The sequence below is a fragment of the Penaeus monodon genome, chromosome 21 (assembly GCF_015228065.2).
Source record: "Penaeus monodon isolate SGIC_2016 chromosome 21, NSTDA_Pmon_1, whole genome shotgun sequence".
NCBI classification, from domain to species: domain Eukaryota; kingdom Metazoa; phylum Arthropoda; class Malacostraca; order Decapoda; family Penaeidae; genus Penaeus; species Penaeus monodon.
Genome location: NC_051406.1, coordinates 2,309,370 through 2,309,638, shown reverse-complemented (window position 1 = coordinate 2,309,638; position 269 = coordinate 2,309,370).

The window sequence follows — 269 nt, the reverse complement described above, 5'->3', positions numbered from 1 at the left end:
ATCCTCTCGATTTCACAAACACACACAAAAAAACACGATTTATTCTTTTTATAATTAATATCATTCCAACAGGAGCCAGAGTGTCCAACATCAGCATTTAATTAATCAAACTAGCTATTCATCTTCTCAAACTGCAAAATTGCCATTCTCTATAGTATCTGACAATGAATAATGGAAGGCCGTCTCGTGCGTTTGGTGCCACGGGATGCCAGGTGGAGGCTGAGTGCCAGAGAGGAGAAAACTGGTCACCCACTGTCAATTTTGTCATA